General features: G+C 41.8%; 1 long non-coding RNA gene across 1 annotated transcript; it reads left to right on the forward strand.

Annotated features, from left to right (window-relative positions):
- The first annotated feature begins 7,081 nt into the window (after positions 1–7,081).
- LOC102385677 lies at positions 7,082–9,944 on the forward strand. The gene is made up of 3 exons (XR_324014.1): positions 7,082–7,113; positions 8,827–8,865; positions 9,922–9,944. It is a non-coding gene; the product is annotated as an uncharacterized LOC102385677 (long non-coding RNA).
- The last annotated feature ends 6,729 nt before the right edge of the window (positions 9,945–16,673 follow it).

The raw sequence follows: 16,673 nt of genomic DNA on the forward strand, positions 1-16,673 counted from the left end.
ATGACTCTTGATCCATGGCTATCTCTGGTTGGTCTCTCTGTGTTGTTGTCATAGTCCATGTAGCTTATCACATGCACATGTAGTAATCTGGACTTTTTGGGCCTTCTCCTAATTTTGTCTGTTCCCCCAAAACTAGGACTCGGACCTCCCCTTGCTCTGGAGCCTTGTTAGCTGGTGTGATTTTATCTTGTGTTATGGGCACTGTAGTACATACTCCCAGTTCCCAGACCATTTGTCCTTGTTGTGTTAGCAGTATGGTACATGCCCCCTCAATAATGTGAATGAATGCAATCAGCATTTATTAAGGGGAATTACTGAATTGGGCCAATTATCTTAGAATTTTACTTGGACATAAACCATATTTGTGGCTTGTATATGATGAAGGTTAAGTCTACATCACATGGATTCTTTGGAGCATGTTATATATGTAGGTGGATGCCCTGCTGGGAGGTGTATCCAGAGACATTCCTTGGGAGGGGTGAATCGGGGTGACCACCTCAGGCCCCGTGCTTTGGGGGCCCCCATGGACAGTGTTGTCCAGGTCATGCAAACAGCGCCATTGGCATGTGTCAATGGCGCCACCACTCTGCGTGGCTCTGCATGCTGCCAGCTTCATGCTCTGGCCACTCACCACCACCTTCCCCCGCAACCCTGCATAGGCTGATACGCCCCTAGGATCAGCTCTGGGTGTATCATTCTCCTTCCTTTCCACATTGATCTAATATTTTCCTTTAAATCAGTTTCCTTTTGTACAGGAGTAAGATCTGATGTTTTTCTTTTTCCACAAAAATTGATATCAACAACACAACTTTTATGCCATCTGGTTAGTTACAACTTTCCTAAACCAATGACGTCAACAGCAAAAATCTGCCAACTTCACTTATAATTATAATAGTAATTCTTATTAGCTAGAGGATGCTATTCTGATGCCCAGAACCAAATGTCAAGGGCTAATACATATATATTTAACTCATTTTTCCACAAAGTCTGGAATGTAAACCTATTAACTAACAATTCAGTTTTCAGAGAGAAGAGGGGGTCTTCTCGGGTTTTTTGTTTGTGTTTTGTTTTGTTTGATTTTTCCTCTTTTACTGATTGTTTGTTCTCTTGTTCTCACTAATAAGTTATTCCCTCAATTTTCTGGTCACATTTGCAGAAGACACGACACCAGAACCCAGTATCTTCTTTGCGTCCACTTCAACCCCACATGAAATGTTTACTACTGCAAAATCACTGATGACAGCTAATAAGGGTAAGGGACACTCACTGTGTAAATCTAACCTGAAAAAAACATTGAGGGGAATGTACTCAATGAAATTGCTAGAAAAATGAAAGAGAAAAACCATTCTATCAGGCACAATACTTAACTTAAACCAGTAGCAAAACTGCACAATTTTAAATACGTATTTATAAAGAAAAAATGCATTATTTTATTGCCCAGTGTGAGAAATGCAACTGACCTACTTTGTGGCCTATTAATACTTGTCTGCGATCCAGGCTATGCAATACATTCAGACATAAATTGTTTAACCAAGAGCCTATACGATCTTCATTTTCCTAACATAGGGCTGCCAGTGCATTATGAAATATTGTAGATTTGGCTCTGCACCTCGAGGGGCAGTTACCATGACTCCATGTTTGTATGTCTTGTTGGCCTAACAGATGTCTAACTGGAGGTGGCTAAATCCAGTTGTCACATTTTTTTCTGGAACCAAGTCAGCATAGAAGTTAGGCAGAATACTTATTTGTACTTCAAACCATGTTTATCCTTAAGGTATAAGTACATTAAGGCACAACTGTTTAGTGATAACATGATCCCTGCTGCATGCTGAATATCTTTCCTTGGTAGCTGGATTATTTTCCGCATCATGTTTTTGCTGTTTCTTAATGCAATTTGTTTTTGTTGTTCTCACATTTTAGTGTCTATGTACTGTGATGAGAATTGATGCTTCTGTTTTTTCCACTTTAACAGATACTGGAAGCACAACCCCTGTAGCAGCAAGTAAGTCAAGGCTTTGAATTATCTTTGGCATATACTTTACAATATTCCTTTTGCTACCTTTTACACTTTACCCTTTTACTCACATCTTGTCTGGGCCAATTTCTGAGACTCTTCTACTGGTGGGGTTTGCATTGCATCTCATAGGATGTGTCCTGGAGTAAGTTTTGTATCCTTATGCATTTGGGGTTACCTTGGGTATTCAGGGGAGAATCTGCTCTATCCAGGCAGTGTGCAGGCTCTTTCTAGGTTCTGGAAATCTCTTGATATTGAAAACACAATGAATGCATTAACATTACAAATGCTCTATCCTGTGCTCTTCTCAGATGCATCTCTGAGGCTAGCGAGTTGAGAGTACAGGTGTTCAGATCATGTTGAAGTCTACCACAGGGAAAGCTGAAGAACCATCTGTGATGATGCCTGGGACAAAAGATGCTGTGGTTGTGTGCAGACAGCTTAGGTGTGGAAAGGCCACTGCAGTCCAGATCAGTGCTTATTTTGGTGAAGGCTTTTGAAGTATTTTCCTAGATGATGTGCGGTGCAAAGGGAATGAACCCTCTCTGAAGCAGTGCTCTCACAGAGGTTGGGGCACCCATAACTTGTGTCCACCATGAAGATGCTGGTATCATCCGCTCAGGTACTTTTCAGTTCCTGTTCCATTTCATATCAAATGTATTTGTTAGGGCTAACGTACAATCCTTTAAGTGAAAAACTCAGCTTGAAGGAGAATGCTAGGGGCACCTGTTAGCAAGGGAATCTGTTTCAGTGGCCTGGAAATGCAGGCATGTTACAAGGGTAACAGGTTGAAGGAGAGCTGGACGGTCCATTAGCTCATCAGCTCTTTAATCACTTGATCACAGCCACTTCTTCCACATGATTCCATGAATTTGAACCCTTCCGGGTTAATCTCTATTCTTTCTGCAAAGGTTGGAGGTTAAATTTCCCTTCCCGTTGGAGAATTTAGGAGAAATTCAGACAGGGGCAGTGTTACACTGCGGAGCTTTCCTTGCCGTAGGGCTCCATCTGCTGGGCTTCACATGGTCATTGGCGTCACTGTAGTTACCTTTTCCAGCCCACCTGTCTGCACTGACCAATTCTTCTTTTCGATTTGTAGTTTCCTTATATTCTCTCCTTCTCACTCTTTTTCCTGCATTGAAATTCCACCTAATTTGACTTCTTGTTCCTCAATATCTGATGACATTTATTTCAACATATTTTTACTAAAGACTAAGCATTCACTTAGTTTTCCATTATCTTTTCTATTATTAGGTCTTCAACAAACCCCAGAGACACATACTACAAGAGGTAAGCCTTTTTCAGCCTAATTTTAATGAATATTCTCCAGTTCTACATAACGATTTACAGGGCAGAAAATTCTTACAGAAAGCAGTTACTAGTTTCCTGCATCCTGTTCATTATATAAACCAGTCTGCATTCGCACTCAAATAGCAGATTTCTGTAGAAGGAAGTCCAGCTTCTCCTCAGTGAGTTTCTTTACCACTTTTTTAAAAGTAATTCTGGTTATGAATATTCTTCAGATTCTTCTAAGCACACCTGCCAGGTTCTGCTATGCTGTAGCGACATAATTGCAGTCTGCGATTTGCTTTGTTTTTCAAATGAAAACAGGAATAACTTCCTCCATAACGCAGCATCAGTTTGCTCATACTGTCTTCAGATTAACTTCTCTCATGGGCTAAGTACAGACAGTCAAAAAGCCTGGGGCTGAATTAATTTAATCTTTGCAGGTGTTTGTGAGGAGTGAGCCTGGGGGGAAACCGCCCCCTTCGCCCCGCACTGGACCCCCAGCCAGGATCTGCCCCATGCAGAGGAATGGAGAAGGGGAGAAGGAGAAGCCCCCGGGGGGTGCCTCTTCCCCTCTCTCCCTATGCCTGGAGCCGGTCTCCCTAGGCACGTCCTCTCCTCAGTCTAGCTGGTGTGGAGGGAAACCCTCCTCTCTGCCAGGCACTGGATCTCCAGCTGGGGTCTCTCTGCTGTGGGGCAAGCGGGGAGAGGGGAGCCCCCAGCAGGGTGTTTCTTCCCCCCCACCACCACTGTCCGACACCTGGAGCCAGGAGCTGGGCCAATCACCTAGCCATGCCCCCTCCTTGGCCAGAGGCCAGCTGAGGAGGAAGTGAGGGGGATGCCCCCCCAGCTCTGGACCCCGAGCTGGGCTGTTTTCCCCACCCCCCCGCCCCCACTCCCTCCTCAGCTGACTGAGCAGGGGGCATGGCCATGTGATCCACCCTGCTCCTGGCTGTGGGGAAGCCCGCAGCGGAGGCTTTCCTCCCCTGCCTGAGCTGGGAGCCAGCCCGGCAAGCTGGCTGTGCCCCCTGCTCAGCCAGCCTGGGTGATCACCTGGCCATGCCCCCTGCTCAGCCACGAGCCAGCTGAAGAGAGAGTGGGGGGAAAACAGCCCCAGCCCAGCTTTGGGTCCCCAGCCAGGCTGGGCCTGGCACAGGGAGGTGGGAAGCCCATAATGGGAACAGTTTTCCCCCCCCATCCCCATCTCGGCTGGCCCACTGACTGGGGAGGGGACATGGCCAGGTGATTGCCCTGGCTCCCGGCTCAGGTGGGGACTGCAGGCTTCCCTGCAGCTGGCAGCTGGGCCGACCACCCGGTGACATTTCCTCCCCGGCTGGCAAGCCGACTGAAAAGGGAGAGGGAAGGAAAGACGGAAACCTCCTTCCCTTCCCTCTTCCCTCCCACCCATTCCCGACCCCTGCTGCCATCCCAGGAGCAGCAGAGTGAGCGTGGCTCTGGGCACCACCACTTCTCTGAAGCTGGCCCAGGGGATCAGAGCATCACGGCTGCCTGGCACCTCCAGCACCTCATCTCCATCTGGGAGCTGGGCCCCACTGCCCCTGCCCTGAGCTCCCTGCAGTCATCGCGCAAGTCCTCCCCACATCTTCTATGCTTGCCCTGCCCACTGCAAGCCCTGCATGGCTGGAGCCAGCGCCCACTGCCCCTCTGGCCTACCAGACTCAGCCTCTGTAGCTCCCATCTTACTCCACCCACCAGGTTGCAAGGCAGAATAGCAGAGCCGTTAACATGGGAGGAAGGAGGGGGCTCGCATCACAGGCTGCACCTCCGCTTCCCCAGACTGTCCAGCAGCATGGGACTCCCCTGTGAATGCAACCTGCAGCCCAGCAGGTCCTGGGGGTGGCCGGTCCAGCAGGGAGTGCATCAGGGGCTTTACTCCCCCACCCCAGCTTGGATCTGGGCCAATTCCCTGGCCGAGGAAGGGGTGAGGTGGGGAAATCCACCCCACTCCTGGCTGCTGGGGATAGAAAAGTCCCTTGTTGGAGCAGAGAACACAGCCCAGGCTGCAGAGCGTGCTGGGGGCTCCCATTTAACTTAAACCAGGAAGGGGTCTGGGACAGAAGTTCCAGAAACTAGTTTGACCCAAATCAGTTAAGTCTGATACTGTATTCAACCAGATTTGTCTTAAACCAGTTTTGGACATTTTGAAACTGGTTTATGTGCACTGAACTTATGTTCTGGTACAGGTTTAAACCAGTTTCTGATCACTTAAACTGTTTCTGTGTAACTTATGTCCCTAGCTATGGAGGGAGAAAGGCACAATTATGCGGTACCAATGTCAAGTAATGGGCTTCTCCAAACAGTTGAGATTTAATTACTTAACAATTAGAAAATCCCAGTCACAATCTGAATGAAAACCCAAAATTTGGACAAACCGGCCTTTGCATTGACTTTGTGTCCTTGCTTTGGATACAAAGCCTTTAAACAGTTTACATCATATTGTGACAGTTACTAAACTGGGACTTTTCTTTTATGCCTTTGATAAGTTCCTGGAGAGTATGCTACATCTGAAAAAGCAGGTATTTGTTATTTTATTTTTGCCATAATTATTCATATGTTTAATTGGTAAATTAATGTTTGGACATGAACTGCTGATTCTTAACCAGGCTAAACAGAGCTGTCTCTTTTGTGGCCCCTCTAATGACAAAGGGATCACACCAGTAGTCCTTGCTGAGATATTGCCACTGAACTCTACTGTCATGAGTAAGGGCTACTTAGCATCATGAGGGTCATGAGAACCAGGCTCTGAGTAACTATGATCAAAGACAGGTGACTGATGAATCAATAGCATATTGCTTCTGATTATTAGATCAGTGAGATAAACTCATCACTTCTTGTAAATGTGTTTTGATTTTTATTTAAATAGATACAATATTATTTTTACATTTTCTTAGAAAATCCATTCTGATCTAAATAAAAAATAAATGAGCTTTGCCATTTATATTTATCCCTATTAACCAATAAGCTGTGTTTCCATAAAATCCCATTTGAAATACAGGATTTGGCAATTAACTTGGTGTCACTGGGATGGGGAAATCCAGGCAGTAATGGGGATTGTGAATTAAGATTCAAGAGAGGAAGGGGAAACCTCTAGGGGCTTTGTCTTCCAGGCCACCAAGCTTTCCTTTTCCACAATGACTTATTCATTGTAAAAGCAAATCCATAGTATTATTTTAATATTCTTAAGTAAGTCATGATGTTTATTTAAGTGTTTGTTTCATAAAGTATTTAAGTTTGTCTTTTTTCTTCTCTATTCCCCAGCTCCTCCTATCACCATGCAGGAGTCCATTACTATATGTAAGTAGTACAGCATTAGCCTGGTTACGTGACTAGTTAAAGAGAAGCCTATAATCTTACAGTGCACTGATTGGCTTCCTGTTTCCAGTGCTTTCCATGTCCCAAATCCCAAGGATATGGCAATATCTTCAGAAGTAAATCCATACTCCTCTACTCAGGCTGGTCTCATCTACAATACAGATAATTTGAATAGCTGCTTATGTGGATCCAGTTGTTGAAGTCCAATTTTAGATGTGATGCATTATTGCACAACTACCTGAAGATACCTACTCTGATACCTCCATCGCTTTCCAAGCTTTGTACAGTCTTCATGTTTGCACTAAGTTTCTTGTTAAATTTGTAGTTTGATATATTCCATCTTAGCCACAATGTTATAGAAAATGTTGCTTTTCCAGGGACTCATATATTTAATAAAAAATAGTGTTTTACTTCTATCTTTCATTATCTTTTTGCATTACCAGCTTTTCCATCCACCACCCAAGAGCTCATTACAACTGGTAAGTCTTTTCTTAGTCTTGCTTTAAAAAATCTGCTTTTAATATTTGAAACCTATTTACATACCTATGTGGAAGGTAACCTATTTGAAGGGCTTACAGTGGATTTTCTGACTTGCTATCTGCAGTTATGCATGAACATCTATATTCACATGGAAATAGCAGTTACCTGTAGAAGTAAATCACTTTTACCTTGCTTTCTACTGCCTCATCTCAGGAAAAAGGTATAAATCACTATATTGAAAATCCACAGCATCTTTCCCACAAGGTCTGAGGCTGGATTGCTGGACCTTTCTTTTTTATTTATTAATGGCCCCCAATGGTCAGATCTTAAGACAGACTGATATTTTGCAAGTAGGCTACGAGTTTTGAACATATATATATTCTTTTAAATAACAAGATTTATGTCTAAACCCTCTGTGGTCTTATTCTAACATGTTTAATTATATTTTTTCTCCATGGGATAACTTCTGTGTTTCAGTTAGAAAATACCCACACCTCCATAGTTTCAAAATATATTACTGGGTGCAGTCCTGGTTCTACTTAAATCAATGACAAAGCTCCATTATCCTTAGTAGTGAGTCAAGATTTGACCCTTTATTTTAAGGGCTGTCATCACAGCCACTCATGGCTAAGAATTATTGTGCTGGAGGGGTTGGATATCTGTTGGAGAATGTTTTAAGGCACTTTGGAGAGATGCATCTCTGTTCCTCACCTTCTATCGTCTCTGCTAACTTTGGTTGTTGAACTACAGTTTCTAATTTTCTTGTCTTTTAAATACATTTTGAGGCAAGTGGTTAATAAAGCTTAATAAAAAACAATTGTTGTGAGAATGGTCCTTAACTCTAGCCTATTGCTTTATTTTTATATTAACAGCTCTTCTGCCTCATACAGAGCTAGTGCTTGTGCTAGTGATGTTGATGTTTTTCAAACTTGTATTATAGTAACACCTTTGAATCCTGGTCATGAACCCTTGCCAAGCTCCATTGAGCTAAGCGCTGTCTAAATACTGAACAAACCATAGTTCCTGCCCTAAAGAGTTTACTGTAAATCTAGCTGGTCTATATGGGCCCTTTATAATAAATCACATTAAGGGTATCATACTGTAAGTCATGTCTTCTTATAGTGCAAGTCTAAGCCTGTTAAAATCAATACGAACCCTACCATTGACTTTTGTGGGCTTTGGCTTAAACCTTTTGTTAAGTTTTCTGTAAAATGTACCACTACCAGGATAGTCATTTTCAAACTGATATGTAATTCCAAGTTTTCTTATAAATTAACATAATATGTTTCATTAGGTGCTTAAAAATAGGCTGGGGTCATCTTTGAAAATCTGGCTTGATGTACTACATTCTTTTAAAAAGACATCTAGATTGTGCCTATGAATTATGCGCACTTATGTGCAAACAACTAATTCAACACAGACACATATTTCAGGATTCACAACAGATATTAGAGCATGACATTACTTGTCCATACAGGAATACCTGTGGAGTTCGGTCCATCTCCCACTGAAGCCAATTCTTGCCCCTTTCAATTTTCAGTACATTATTTTTTCTTATATAACTCTTTGGAAAATGATCATAAATGACAGCTCAGTTCATTCAAACATTCACTATTACTATTTTCAAAATCCTAATTCAGTTGCTTATACTGTATGATAACTGATTACATTTTGTCTCATGAATTATCCTTATTTTTTTCCTTTTGCATTAGGAGAGCCCCCAGAAACCACAGCAGCATCCAATGCATCTGGTAATATTTTCTCATTCTCCATTTTCTAATGTAGTGTGAATTGATGTCTCTTCACCTAAAAGTAATATTTACCCCTCACAGCTTTCCCTTAGTGCTACAATACTAATCACTTCAAGCATAACACCTAGCAGGTTGTTGGAACCCAGGAGCTACAATTCAGTTTTGAAGTCTCACACATCCTAGGGTCCTTATACTCAGAGCATGAAGGCTTGAAGGTGGACCAAGTATCAGAAATCAAAGCTAGGAAGTTCCATCAGAAAAGACTCTTTACTGTAGGGACACTTCAGAGAAGACTGTCCATGCATGGATAGTCCTGGAGTGGGAAGAAAGTAACAGACCATTTGTGAACCACTTGAACAAGGGAGGAAGGCCATAGAGAAAGGAAAGTTAATTGAAAGCTATCACAGAAGCAGCTGTGGAGAGCATCTGAAGACCATGGGGAAGGCAGAGAAGGATGCAGTTTGCCAGTTAAACTGATTCGTTTATGTCTTAAGCCATGGCTCAGACGATGCAGAAATGATACAGCTTTTGAAGACTTCATCATTGAAGCAGTTCTGGTAGAAGGAGCTGTCATTGTCACCGTGTGGAGAGAGGATGAGCCAATCTGCCCTCATGCAGCTTATCACAAAGCTGAGTCTGCAATTTTAAAGTGGGCGTCCCTTGACTTGGAAAACTGCTTAATAAGATCCCTGTTTTTATGTGCTTCTTCAGAGCATGCAGGAAGGTCAAGGTCAAACAAGCAAATCAGTGGATTACTGCTATGGCTTAACTCTCAGTTTAACCTATTAGCACAAGAGTTGTAGAGTGGAGCTGATTTGTGTAGCCTGTTATCACTCAGTCCAATGAAGGAAGAGAGGAAGAAGTAAGAATTTTCAGTGGTGTTAATCTACTACTAAGAACAGGCATGAATCTGTTTTCTCTCTATCCAGCTTTTATTCCCAGGATAGTGAATGTTTTGCTTCCTTCCTAGTGATGTGCATAGAATAATCAACAGCATACCTACCATATTTATGCTGAAATAATGTTTACTGATATTTAAATTCCCCCCCTCTGCAGTTACACTTTTATGCCAGCCAACCTACATGCGTGCAGTCATTCAAGAAGCTTATATCAGGTCCAAAGGCTACTCTGCATTGTCGCTTCACTTGAATGACCAAAATTGTAAACCAATCTTGACAGCTTACACTGCAGTATTCAACATACGATATGGTACCTGTGGGACAAGAAAAGAGGTAAGAGCATTTGCATTTGAAAATGTTATATATCAAAATGGTCTGCTAACATTACTTAAGGATGAACATCTTTCAGAGTATCTTTATGTTCTTTAAAATATTTCCAACGAGGAACTTAAAATGTAGCTACCTTGTTTCATGACAGCCAGCTTTCTGGGGCTGCCAGAACTGTAACTACAACGTGAACTAATTACTTGAGTATTTGGGTAGCTACAATTTGAACTAATTACCAAAGTCTTCTTAACCGTTGTAATAAATTTATAATCTCTCTGTTTTGGGCTCAAACAAGAACTTTTAAGGTATACTAAGTACTAAGTAGTGGGCACAGTTGTGTCTGGAAATAACTGTATGAGTAATAACAGTCTAGAAATAAATGTATGAGTAGTAACAACACAAAGGAAAAACTCAAAGGTCCAGTGCCATTCCAGCTGAAATTAGTGATTGAAGTATGGACTTCAAAAAGAGTAAGCTCCAGCTTTCTTCACTTAAGTCTTTTGCTTTAGATGATGGACTGTGAGTGGTTTCAGCATTTAGATAGGGTCTTGTCTGCTTATTTTGGAGAGCATATATTGCTTTATACTAAGGAAACAGTATGGGGTTTTTTTAGTGGTGCCTTGAGTAATTAGGCCCATTTTGGAAATTTTCTATTCAAGAATTGAGAGTGACTTGAGTGGTTTTCTGTACGTAGGTGAATGTCATCCTTTATACCTAATACAAAGCAATACACAAAGCGTCTTCGTACATACGCAGTACCACACAGATGCTGGAAGAGAGCAAGAAAACAAATCAGAATTGTAGAGACAACGGCCACAGCAGCTCAGGAAGAAAATTGTGATCATACTGAAACATATATGTAGATTCTGTGTAGATGCCTTACTTTGTTTAAGAGGTTACTTAACAACACTAGTTGCTTCCTCTCCCACCCCCACATACTAATACTACATCCAAGCCTGTAGAACTTATTCACTCAAAATACCTCTTGAGCTTAATAGAAGTCTTACATATGTAAGGTCTTTAGAACCAGGAGTCCTGCTTCCATCTCTGTTTTCATTAAACACAATAGTGTCTTTACCTGATAGTGAAGAAAATGAAAACTACTTTATAGTCAAAATTCAGAAATTAATTGGAATTAATTGGAACTACTTTCACTCCACTTAAAGTAAATGAGAAAGATGAAATGTTATAGGTTGAAAGAGATCATTTAACTCATTTCTTGCCAGTATAGAGTTGTTCCCTTGAGTATTTTTCCAGTGTTTTGCCCAATTTATTTAAAATGTTCCTACCAATGTGTCTTCCACCCCAACCCTCAAGCGGGTAAGTTAATCTTATCATCAAGGGGGTTTTTTTCTTGATACATACCAGATATTTTCCTTCATTACTTTCATACAAGGTCAATGATCAAGCATAAAAAGTCTAACATTGATATGAAATGTTTTGTCTAAAACCATTTTTACTGGCATTCAGAAAATTCACCATTGCCTCATCTAACTTTCTACTGATTTGTAATATGTTTCAATTCTTTAAGTTGTCATATTTCAGCGAGACATATGAAACATATTTTTTTCTATTTTTTTCAGCTACATAATGGAATTAGCAGGTATTCCAACACAGTCACAGCATCCACTTTTGGAAGTGATTTCACCAAGAAAAAGAATAACCTGCTGCAACTCACCTGCAAAGTGGACCAGAGAACAAATGTCCCTATTACACAGCCTGCACCTGAAATAGCTCAGCACGAACAGTTCATTGTAAAGTTTTCTTTTTATGCCTCATCATCTTTGTTACACCCAATGAATTCTCCGCCCTTCTACGTCAAACCAAATCAGGATTTATTAGTTCAAGCCACTATCTACAGCTCTGATCCAAACCTGATATTATTTGCTGACACTTGTGTGGTATATCCTAATCTCCGTGACTTTTCAACAGTGGAATATGATTTAATCAGTAGAGGGTAAGGAAATATCCAACTCAATTTTAAAATCAATACTTTACATTTAGCTGACCTCATCTGAAAAAATGGCACATGCTTGAACCCATAAGCCACAGACCTCCAAGCCTTAGTTGGTTCTACCACTTTGAGATAAAGGGTCATGGCCATTAGCATCAGCCACAAGAGGGTAATAAAGACTCACATTCCCATTACTATGGTTTATGCAGAGGCAGCGCCAGCCTCTTCCCGGTATGGGGGCTGAGGTGGGCTACACAGAAACTTTGGAGTGGGGGGGCCGCACTATACATCTCCTGGCCAAACAAACTTCTTAGGCTGGGCTGGGAACACTACGCCTCTGCAGGCTGTGGGCAGCAACAGGGCAGGCTCAGCTGCGTGAGGCAGGCGGTGGTGGCCCCAGGGCAATGCTGGGATGAGTGGCTACAGAGAGTCTAAAGCGAATTTTGGGGGGCTATAGCCCCCCCAAGCCCCTCCACTGGTGCCATCCCTGGTTTTATATATGCTTTCATCTCTATATTCTGTTTATGGAAGGAGTAGGAAAGAGAAACCACTCTAAAATCTCTGCAGGAATTTTACATCTCCCTAACATAAGTAAATTGAGGGAACAGTGAAAAAAAGGTGTGTGGGGGGGGGGGCGGTCTTATTTTAAAAAAATCTAAACTCAAAATGGGAAGATAACATTAGATAACAAAATAGCACGCTAGCTCTTTACATATTTTTCAATAATTCTTTTCAAATGTATTCTCTTCAAATTCTGTTAAATGTTTTAAAACTCGTCATGCTTTCATTATTACAGTACAACTTCATATATTAAGGAGCTTTAAAATATGAACTTTGAGCTTTATCATCCAAAATATATGAAGGAAAATTTCTATCAATTGATGATGCTACAAAAACATGTATTTTCATAAACCTAATTTGTGTGTTAACATGAATTTAATATATGTTTTCTATTTCTTTTCTTAGGTGTACAAGAGACTCCACCTACTCTAATTCCTACTCATCAGACAGAAGGAGAATGCGGTTCAAATTTAAACCTTTCAGGATGCCAAACAGATATTCTACACTTTACCTGCGTTGCAAAATGGTGGTGTGCAAGAAATATGATTATTCTTCTCGATGCTACCAGGGCTGTCTTCCTAAAAGCAACAGAAATAAGGGTTATGGAGTGGAGAAAGTGATAGTTTCTGGACCAATTAAGCTCCTCAGAAGGAATCCCTTCCATTAATTAATATGTTGCATAAATGGCTTTTGTTATTAGAAAGATCAGTTCATTGTGTATCTGCCAACTAATGAGCCCTAAAACTACATTTTTAATAAATATTAGAATATTTGCTATGCGATTGTTTACATCTAAATATTTTCCTAACTGTCATTGCTGTTCTCTAATTTTAAACCTGTCTAGAATTCCAAATCTGGCTATAACATAATCATCTTGGTTATAAAAGTATAATTAGACTGGCTGATTTGATTTTTCTGATCCATATTTTGTCACATTCTTGTGCATATTCAACTTCTCTTCCTTTTTTTTTTTACACAATACTGTCATCAAATAGGTTGAGCACTGTAAAAACAATTCAAGTATATTAAAGTAACATAAAAAAATGTACAATATATTTATCTTCATGATTAATTTTGAGAAGTAAGATAAATCAACGAAGTTGGTAATCACTTTGCTGTTAATAGTAGTCATTTTAGGCTTCTTTTGATAAGCACAGAAAGTAAAGATATGTACTAAAAGATATCAGACCAGAAGAACAAAAGGCATCCATATCAAGCAGTGAAGTTTAATGTTAAATATGAGCAAACATTTTAAACAGAAACTTGAACATTATTGAGAGGAAAAACACTAATATGATTTGCAGCGCTAACAAAATGTTACATTTTTTTCCTTCATGAGAGTTAACACCATTGCTGATTAGAAAGTTAGCTATTTGTAGGTATAAATGCTTGCAAATATAGCTAGTTGCTTTTCCCTCTTTCAGCCCTTGTCCTTCCATGTTGTTAGAGTTTAATGTGAATAATATCTGTATTCAGTGCCATGAATATGACTACAAAGTTGTGTATATTGGATTGCCCTGGAATGTCTTAGTGAATGAAACAGGAAAAGCCTGATTATAATGCAGAAAGATTTTGTTTAAATTTTGTTAAATTTTGTTTAAATTTCAGTAGGGAATTACCAAACTGCAAAATAGCCCAATGGTCATATCAGGGAGGAAGACTGGTTAAAATACAATGGGCTCAACAAATAAAGAATGACCAGCATCTATTTTCAAGGTCATGTTTCTGTTTTCATCTAGTAGGTGTATGCTACTCAGTCAGAAAGCTACTTGATATTTTCTACAACTGTGATTTCAACCTTGTTGGACTCAACTCAAGTCATCCCTTGGAAAATGCCAGATCCTACCTTTCATTTAATTTTTGACTATGGAAAAATAATAGAGCAATTTTTCTGTTGCGAAATGCTCAAAAAGACCACAACAAGTCAAAATGCTATTAACAACATGGATTCCTGTTTGAAATCTCTGGGCACGTCCAGACGAGTGCGCATGTGTGTTTTGTGATGCCTCAAAGCTGTTTGAGGCATCGCATACCACATGCAGCTCACGTGCACCCATTCACAGCCCTGCTAATTTGTGGCACAGTGCCAATATTTGACACTGGGAGACCCTGGTGTAAAAAGAAAAAAATGCTGCTAAAAAAAGCACAGGTTCTGGACCCAGCCTCTCCTACCGCACCAGAGGCAATTTGCCTCACGCTAGAGTGAATGTGCCTGGGTGTAACCCTGGGAAAAAAAAACAAGGGCACAAATATGTGCTACTGCTATTTGTCCCATGGGAAACATGCACCCAAGGGCTGAACACTGGTGTCATGCATGCTCTTGCATGCGGTACATTACCCTGGGTGGGGTAGGTGAAGCTGGAGCCAGCAACTGAGCTGGTTCCACAGTCAAAAAACACCCATGCACTGCAAATCAGCAACACATGGCATGCGTGTACTTGCAGTGTGCGGGGTGTGTGGCACCGCAGAGGGTCTGCAGTGCCACATACCACAGGTCCACGCTCATCTGGATGCGCCCCCGAGCGAGAGGTTTGCACAGCTAACAGCACTAACATGGCGTGGCACCCTGCAGCACCCTTAAAAGAGTCTCAAGTCTCTCTGTTTGAGAATCAGTGTCTTATAAACTAATTGAAGGAAAACTGTATTGACTTAAATCTAAACTTTTACCTATTATGATCTTGCCTAAAAAGTAGTATGTTGATGTGCAATAGTGTGTGATGCAATAAAGTGATTTTATCCAGAAATTGTCTCTAGCTTCCTATATTCAAAGAACAAAGTAGAGGCCCTTATGGGTGCCTTTACACGTGCAATTAGTGCACATGAATAAACTCTGGTGCTTGTTACTCCAGAGTTTTTGCTCCTGGGTGTATCATTTGAATGTACACCCGGGAGCAAATAACACCAAAAAATAACAAAAAACAAAACAAAAAAACAAACAAAACAAAAAAACCAAAAAAAAATAACACCAAAAAAATAACAAAAAACCCGGGAGCAAAAAACACTACCGCTGCCACCGCCTATGCCCCCCCAGCCTCTGGGTACATGCATCGTTCATGTCCTAGGCCCTGCTTCAGTCTCAGAGTTGGGGTCTAGCAGCTGCCTGCTGCTGGGGAAGGGGGTGATGTCCTAGCCCCAGCTCTGATCAGCTGCCCAGATGAGGGGACAGTTCTCCTGTCCCCTGCTGCCTGCAATTTGCTCCTGGTCAGCGGTCTACCCACACGCTAGTACACAGTAGCTACTGTGTAGTAAATTTACTACCTGTATTACATTATGTAACACGTGAGTAAAAAAGTTTGGTTGTTAGTAAGGTTTTATTGCAGTAAAAATTTTTGCTTGTCAGTGCACGGGTCGGGAGCGACCCGAGCCCTTTTCCGTGCTGCACGCAGGCTGTGGCCAGCAGCCCGGGCACACCGGGTTGGAGAGGGAAGGCCGTCGAGCTGGAATTAGGCACAAACGCATAGTGGTAGTTTTAAAGATTGTTTACTTACACCGAGATGGCAGTGGTGCAGGCTGGAAAACTTGATTGAGTTGCAGTTACAGACAGACAACACAGACGGTCTCGTGGAGGTTGCTAGGCTCCACGGTGCAGAGCTCCGGATGCTCTGGGTGAACGAGCCACCAAAATAGAAATCGTAGATACATCTTATAAAAGTCACGCTCGAAGACGGGAAGAGGTGGGCGATGGATCAGGCCGCCAAACTCCTCTGGATCTCACACAGGGTTTCTATTACCCTGCCGTGTACCCAGAGTCCCCATGAGATGGATGTGGAGTCCTCTTTGGCTGGGGCGGAAACCGCTCAAGCCTCTTATACGGCTAACAGGCCAATCATTAGCCGCCACGTGTGAATAACACTAGCCAATCACGGGGAACGAATTTGCATATCAGTGGCGGGAACTCTTTTGCACCGTGCGTACCTCTCGCAACTCGAGCAATGCACCCTGCAAAAGAAGCTGCAGAAAAGGCGGGAAACTCGTCCCTGCACCGGGGTTTCCTCTTGCTACAGGAAACTCTCCCGTGCAATGCTCTGCAACTTGGCGGGGATAATTCTGGTGCCGAAGCACACACA

The sequence above is a fragment of the Alligator sinensis genome, unplaced genomic scaffold (assembly GCF_000455745.1).
Source record: "Alligator sinensis unplaced genomic scaffold, ASM45574v1 scaffold28_1, whole genome shotgun sequence".
Taxonomy (NCBI): domain Eukaryota; kingdom Metazoa; phylum Chordata; order Crocodylia; family Alligatoridae; genus Alligator; species Alligator sinensis.